This window comes from Phalangium opilio, unplaced genomic scaffold, assembly GCF_054372755.1.
Source record: "Phalangium opilio isolate 3A_F unplaced genomic scaffold, DU_Popi_V2 ptg000003l_1, whole genome shotgun sequence".
NCBI lineage: Eukaryota > Metazoa > Arthropoda > Arachnida > Opiliones > Phalangiidae > Phalangium > Phalangium opilio.
In genome coordinates, this window is record NW_028324145.1 from 368,963 (window position 1) to 375,712 (window position 6,750).

Consider the following 6,750-nt stretch of genomic DNA (forward strand, 5'->3'; position numbering starts at 1 on the left):
TACTCCTTAAAAGTGATTTCATCTTGATTGATCAATAAATTAAAATATACCTCGATTTTTAATACCATTTTCAAAATCGACGTTTCTCGACCAGAGAAGCTTATTTTGAGAATTTTTTCATTATTTTCAAATATAACCACTGAAACCATTATTTTTGTATTTTTTGCTTTAATTCAAGCAAATGTAACGATATTCATTCAAAAAACTGTTCAAATTCAATTTTCAGTAAGAAATCGTGTTCACGGATTTTGTATCTAGAAGAAAAAAAACATGCGATTTTTTCGGTACACTTTGAACCTTTCAATGGTATTAATATGAACCATTTTTAAAGGTTCAATATTGAACCGTTTTTAAAGGTTCAATATTGAACCATTTTTAGAGGTTCAATATTGAACCATTTTAAAGGGTTCGTATTCAAACCATAAATGGTTGGCCCTGGGTTGCATGACTTTGAACCTCAAATGGTTAAATAATGTCCCTTTTTTATTAACAGTGTAACTGACGACCGAGAAAATTTTGAACACCTGATTTCAGATTTCAAATGACTTCAATTGAACTATCAATTCATTTGACTTCAAAGACTTCACTAACTGTATTTGATTTCAAATGACTTCATTAAAATTTAAAAAGACTTCAAGTGACTTCAATACAATTTATAAAGACTTCAAGTGACTTCAATACAATTTTTAAAGACTTCAAGTGAATTCAATATAATTTATAGACTTCAATATGACTTCAACATATTTTATAGGTTTCAATGTGACTTCAATTTAGTTTGTAAAGATTTCAAGTGACTTCAACATAATTTAAAGACTTCAAGTGACTTCAATATAATATGTGAAGACTTCTAGTGACTTCAACATAAGTTAGTGACTTCAATAGAATTTATAGACTAGAGCCGATTTCTATTTTAGCTCAAGACTTCATTAAATTGCAATAATTGAAAAGTATCTATGTACTTTGCTATCAAGTACTAAGGTGCAGAGCAACCAAAAGCAAGTATCGATGCTGAATTATATGGCGCAGATACAAGCCCGAATAGTATTAGTCCATTTGATCGCCGCTTATCTCACTCTAAAGAAATCTGCGGCGTTATACGCGGGAAAAATAGGATCACGTGATCGGCCGCCATTTACGGAAAGAACATTTTATATGGCATAGCTAACTCGATCACGTTCGTGGGCGCGTGGGCTGTGTTTTTGAAAGTGATTATCGTCTGATTCATACTCGGATTCATGGTTCAGAGAACTAGATGGCGCAATTTTTAAATAGGCAGCTTTTATGTCGTATTCTCTGACTTTTTATTATTTTCTTACACGTTTCGAAATTAAGGTTCCCAATTTATATTATTAAGCCAATAGGTGACTATATTAAGTATTTGGTCTTGCTGAACTTGTTGAAAATAAGAAATCGTCATCACGCCGCAATTTTATACGTGACTTGACACGTGATTTATAGTAGAATGCGCGAGATGAAATTTGTTTTCAAACTATCCTTCAACATGAAAACAAATTTCCTCACGCGCATTCTTTATCCATGATCTTATGATTCTGAGCGCGAGCGCCATTTCTCCAGACTAGATACGTCACTCGACAGTGACGATTTGTTATAATTTTCAATTAACTAATCCTTCTTTTATATATTTACCTAACAAAAATATATCGTTTACGAATATTCTTTGAAAACGGAATGATTAGCCGCCGACAATAAGTCCAAAAAGGCAAAAAATACTGGGGGAAAGTGTCTGGCACGAGGGAAAGATTGCATTGCACCTCCAAAAACGGCCGAAAATTGAGTGCCCTCTGTAGAGGAGGCGTTACTCCAAAACGGACCAAGACTCTTGAAAATAATAATTGTAGAAGAGGAAATTTCCTGCTACGATTTTCCAAAAAAAAACCCTGTAAACCTTAAACAATACTGTCGTATTTTTTGACTAACATAAGCTTTGAAGCTTGACCGCAAACATTAGAAGTGAAGTGCGAAAGAACCTCAAAATTTCTCAAAGTAAGCTTATCACTAGTGTATGTATTGTCCCAATCAGGTGGAATATCGTTCCATTCCAAACCTAGCGACCCTGTTGATGAGGAATTATTACTCCCATTCTTTGTGAATATTAATAATCGCCTTCAAAAATACTATCATCTATTATTATAATCAGGTTTTGGAAACCATTCTGTTTTGGATTTTGTACTATACTCTGTAGATAGTCTCTTTTTATCCGAGCTGAGCCTCCAAAAACACGTTTAGATACACCAAACTCAGGTTCAAACGGTTGGTTTTTCCACGCTAAACCCTTTTTCGTGACTTCACTCTAAAAACTTGTATGAGAAAGTAGGGATGTCAACTTCCCTGAAAAAAACCGGTTTTCGGTTAACCGATTAATAAAATGGCCGGTTTAACCGATTCAAAAAACTGGACAAAAAACCGGTTTTTCAAAAAACCGATTTTTATCCGGTCGTTCATGATAAATGTTGAAAAATGCGATACTCCAACGTAAACTCAAAGACCAAATATTAGTACCGAGTAGTTAGTACCAATAGGTGTTAAGTAATGCAGTTTGTCATTGGCATTCTAGAATAGGCCAATGAGAAATTATTCGACAGATGGAGTAATTTTCTTGGAGTGAGAACGAAAGTTCCATTAAAATTGCATTATACGCATCTATGTCTCCTTTGATATTGCTCCAAGGTGGTAGATTGTTAGCAGCCGCGTTAGCAGCCAACCGAAGCTAAGTAACATTAAGTGACGAAAATGGAAAACTTTTAAATGTGTGAATTAAAAAACACAGATTCGGTTTTCATTTTAAAAAACCGATTAAAACCGAACATTTTAAAAACCGGTTTTTGACATCCCTATGAGAAAGACCTGGCTACCCTAGCAGGCAATGGAATAAATTTAGTTGTTTTTGTTATTAAACTCTGGACTTTTACTTTAGTTGTTAAAACTCGGACTTTCATCCTCGAACCAACTCTTGGTTTAGTGATTTTTAATCTATCTTAGAAACCTTGTCTATCAGTCGGCGAGGTTTTTAGTGCCTAATTATCTCTCCCCCCTTCAAATGAACTATTTCACCCCCACAGACCCAATCTTTAAGAAACGAAAAGAGAGAAAAAAATTCATATGCAAGGAACTTCATGAGACTTGAATAGATTTGAAACGGAATTTCAATAGACTTCAAGATATTTTAAATGGATTTCCTTGGGCTTCAAGAGATTTTTCAAGAACTTCATATGACTTCAAGAGATTTCCAACGGACTTCATCAACTTCGAGAGATTTCAAGGGCACTTCGTATGACTTCAAGAGGACTTCGTATGACTTCAAGAGATTTCCAAGAGACTTTCGAGAGACTTCGAGAGATTTCCAAGAGACTTCGCGGGACTTCAAGAGATTTCCAAGAGACTTTCGAGAGACTTCGAGAGATTTCCAAGAGACTTCGCGGGACTTCAAGCGATTTCCAAGGGACTTTCGAGAGACTTCGAGAGATTTCCAAGAGACTTCGCGGGACTTCAAGAGATTTCCAAGAGACTTTCGAGAGACTTCGAGAGATTTCCAAGAGACTTCGCGGGACTTCAAGCGATTTCCAAGGGACTTCCCGTGACTTCAAGGGATTCTCTAGGGACTTCCTAAGACTTCCGCGATTTCAACCAAATTTTGCGATTTATAGAGAATTCAAAAATAATTTATGGACTTCAATCGTGATTTCAAAAATTTTGTACACCTGATTTCACAAGTGGTTTCCCCCTCGCTGACGACCATTTAATTTGTGGGCTTCCGTGGCGCAATGGTTAGCGCGCTCGGCTGCTAACCGAAAGATTGGTGGTTCGAGCCCACCCGGGAGCGGTGTTGTGAGATCTCAAATGTAACGTAAAAAGCCAAAGTTTTTCCACATTACCTGACAGCATTTTATATTCTAAGCTTCCGTGGCGCAATGCTTAGTGTGTTTGGCTGTTAACCGAAAGGTTGGTGGTTCGAGCCCATCCGGGAGCGGTGTTCTGAGGCCTCAGATAAAACGTAAAAAGTTCCACAATACCTGACGAACATTTAATTTTTGGGCTTCCGTGAATCAATGAAATTCGCGTTCGGCTTTTAACCGATAGTTTGGTGGTTCAAGCACATCCGGGACCGTGTTGTGTGATCTCAAATGTAACGTAAAAAGCTAAAGTTTTTCCAAAAGACCTGACGAACATTTCATTTTTGGGCCTCCGTGGCTGAATGGTTAGCACGTTCGGCTTTAACCGAAAGGTTGGTGGTTAGAGCCCATCCGGGAGCGGTGTTGTGAGGTTTCGGATGTAACGTAAAAAGTCAGAGTTTTTCCACTATACCTGACGAACATTTAATTTTGGGCTTCCGTGGCTCAATGAAATTCGCGTTCGGCTTTTAACCGATAGTTTGGTGGTTCAAGCACATCCGGGAGCGGTGTTGTGAGATCTCAAATGTAACGTAAAAAGCTAAAGTTTTTCCACAATACCTGACGACCATTTAATTTTTGGGCTTCCGTGGCTCATTGAAATTCGCGTTCGGCTTTTAACCGATAGTTTGGTGGTTCAAGCCCATCCAAGAGCGGAATTGTGAGGTCTCAGATGTAATGTATAAAGTCAGAGTTTTTCCAAAGTACCTGACGAACATTTCATATTTGGGCTTCCGTGGCTGAATGGTTAGCACGTTCGGCTGCTAACCGAATGGTTCGTGGTTCGAGCCCATCCGGGAGCGGTGTTCTGAGGCCTCAGATAAAACGTAAAAAGTCAGAGTTTTTCCACAATACCTGACGAACATTTAATTTTTGGGCTTCCGTGAATCAATGAAATTCGCGTTCGGCTTTTAACCGATAGTTTGGTGGTTCAAGCACATCCGGGACCGTGTTGTGTGATCTCAAATGTAACGTAAAAACCTAAAGTTTTTCCAAAAGACCTGACGAACATTTCATTTTTGGGCCTCCGTGGCTGAATGGTTAGCACGTTCGGCTTTAACCGAAAGGTTGGTGGTTAGAGCCCATCTGGGTCAGAGTTTTTCCACAATACCTGACGACCATTTAATATTTGGGCTTCCGTGGCTCAATGAAATTCGCGTTCGGCTTTTAACCGATAGTTTGTTGGTTCAAGCCCATCCGGGAGCGGTATTGTGAGGTCTCAGATGTAACGTAAAAAGCTAAAGTTTTTCCAAAAGACCTGACGAACATTTCATTTTAGGGCTTCCGTGGCTGAATGGTTATCGCGTTCATCTGTTAACCGAAAGGTTGTTGGTTCGAGCCCACCCGGGAGCGGTGTTGTGAGATCTCAAATGTAACGTAAAAAGCTAAAGTTTTTCCACAATACCTGACGATCATTTAATATTTGGGTTTTCGTGGCTCAATGAAATTCGCGTTCGGCTTTTAACCGATAGTTTGGTGGTTCAAGCCCATCCGGGAGCGGTATTGTGAGGTCTCAGATGTAACGTAAAAAGTCACAGTTTTTCCACAACACCTGACGAACATTTAATTTTTGGGCTTCCGTGGCTCAATGAAATTCGCGTTCGGCTTTTAAACGATAGTTTGGTGGTTCAAGCACATCCGAGAGCGTGTTGTGAGATCTCAAATGCAACGTAAAAAGCTAAAGTTTTTCCAAAAGACCTGACGAACATTTCATTTTTGGGCCTCCGTGGCTGAATGGTTAGCACGTTCGGCTTTAACCGAAAGGTTGGTGGTTAGAGCCCATCCGGGAGCGGTGTTGTGAGGTTTCGGATGTAACGTAAAAAGTCAGAGTTTTTCCACTATACCTGACGAACATCTAATTTTGGGCTTCCGTGGCTCAATGAAATTCGCGTTCGGCTTTTAACCGATAGTTTGGTGGTTCAAGCACATCCGGGAGCGGTGTTGTGAGATCTCAAATGTAACGTAAAAAGCTAAAGTTTTTCCACAATACCTGACGACCATTTAATTTTTGGGCTTCCGTGGCTCATTGAAATTCGCGTTCGGCTTTTAACCGATAGTTTGGTGGTTCAAGCCCATCCGGGAGCGGTATTGTGAGGTCTCAGATGTAATGTAAAAAGTCAGAGTTTTTCCAAAATACCTGACGAACATTTCATTTTTGGGCTTCCGTGGCTGAATGGTTAGCACGTTCGGCTGCTAACCGAATGGTTCGTGGTTCGAGCCCACCCGGGAGCGGTGTTGTGAGATCTCAAATGTAACGTAAAAAGCCAAAGTTTTTCCAAAAGACCTGACGAACATTTCATTTTGGGCCTCCGTGGCTGAATGGTTAGCACGTTCGGCTGTTATCCGAAAGGTGTTATTTTATATCGTTTGGGTATTATTTGTGCGCTTTTTAATGAATGAGGCTTTTTCAACTCTTTTTCACACCGTTTATTTAAGCGAATGGTGTATAAAAAATATCGCACTAATTCTATGCCATTTGAGCACCATTTAATGGGGTATTCAATGGGGTTATTTTATATAATTAATAATAATAATCGCACTCGTTTAGCTAACCCACCCTGTCGCACTCGTTTAGCTAACCCACCCTGTCGCACTCGTTTAGCTAACCCACCCTGTCGCACTCGTTTAGCTAACCCACCCTGTCGCACTCGTTTAGCTAACCCACCCTGTCGCACTCGTTTAGCTAATCCGCCCTGTCGCACTCGTTTAGCTAACCCACCCTGTCGCACTCGTTTAGCTATCCCGCCCTGTCGCACTCGTTTAGCTAACCCGCCCTGTCGCACTCGTTTAGCTAACCCACCCTGTCGCACTCGTTTAGCTAACCCACCCTGTCGCACTCGTT

General features: G+C 39.8%; 1 non-coding gene across 1 annotated transcript; it reads left to right on the forward strand.

The window, feature by feature from the left end:
* Positions 1-3,768: 3,768 nt before the first annotated feature.
* On the forward strand, positions 3,769-3,841 carry TRNAS-GCU (transfer RNA serine (anticodon GCU)). Its single transcript has one exon. It is a non-coding gene; the product is annotated as a tRNA-Ser (tRNA).
* Positions 3,842-6,750: the final 2,909 nt, after the last annotated feature.